Source organism: Schistocerca cancellata, chromosome 12 (assembly GCF_023864275.1).
Source record: "Schistocerca cancellata isolate TAMUIC-IGC-003103 chromosome 12, iqSchCanc2.1, whole genome shotgun sequence".
Classification (NCBI taxonomy): Eukaryota; Metazoa; Arthropoda; class Insecta; order Orthoptera; family Acrididae; genus Schistocerca; species Schistocerca cancellata.
This window is the reverse complement of record NC_064637.1, coordinates 92,590,443-92,591,467: the sequence shown is the minus strand read 5'-3', so window position 1 is coordinate 92,591,467 and position 1,025 is coordinate 92,590,443.

The following is a 1,025-nucleotide window of genomic DNA, read 5'->3' as shown; positions in this document are numbered from 1 at the left end:
CTTTCCGTCTGTTACTATGAACTATGACCTTTCTGAGAGGAAATCACGAATGCAGTCACAGAACTGAGACGTTACTACACAGGCACACAATTTAGTCAGAAGTCGCCTGTGAGGAACGGTGTCAAAAGCGTTCTGGAAAGCTAAAAATCTGGAATCAGTTACTTGGATTCTACGTTTGCTTCTCTATTGCTGTATGGTGAGTGGCGGAGGGTGTGTAGCGCACGAGCACAATTATGGTACTCTTCTATTCCATGAGAAAGTGAGGTTCCCGAAAATGATTAAGTTACACCTGTCAGTCCTCACGTGTAAGAGACAGTCAAACGTAAACGAGACAGATGGAAAAAAAGTAAGTAAACAGTTAATTATTTGAAAAGTTATCATAATATTTGTTAAGACATTTCTCCCATTGTGAGACGAGACAGTCACTGCCTCCAAGGGAAATTTTTGGCGTTGCCTACGGAACCGTGATAGCACGCAAGCGTACACCGCTTCGTGCTTTTCTTCAGGGCTCCAAAAATATGGAAATCACATGGGGAGATATGTAAAGGTGTCCCAGTGAAACTTCTACAGCACAGTCGAAACAACCTTATGTACATTTGGGCGGGCACTATAGCATACAAGCTACCGGTACTATTTTTTATGTTTTTTCTAGGTCAGGAAATAAACTAAACTCGCTGTGCCTGAAATCAGTGTACACTTTACACCGTATGCTTTCACAGCGTCAGCAGTCTTAATTTAACATATTCGTAAAGGTGACAGAATCTGCTTGGAAAAAAGTTGTTTGTCGCAGTGTCAGCATGGCCTTCATATACAGAGATAATTTCTGTTTCTGTAACTTTTAACTATAGTGTTTTTAGAATACGCCATAATATGGTAATACACCCTACAACATAGAATAAGTGATTGTCTTTTCCAACACAACACCTACAGCCATACAAACATTTTTGTCTTCTGTAGCACTGATTCTACATTAGACGTCGGCCTATGCTATTATAGTCATAAGACATAATGAAAGGGGAAGAAGA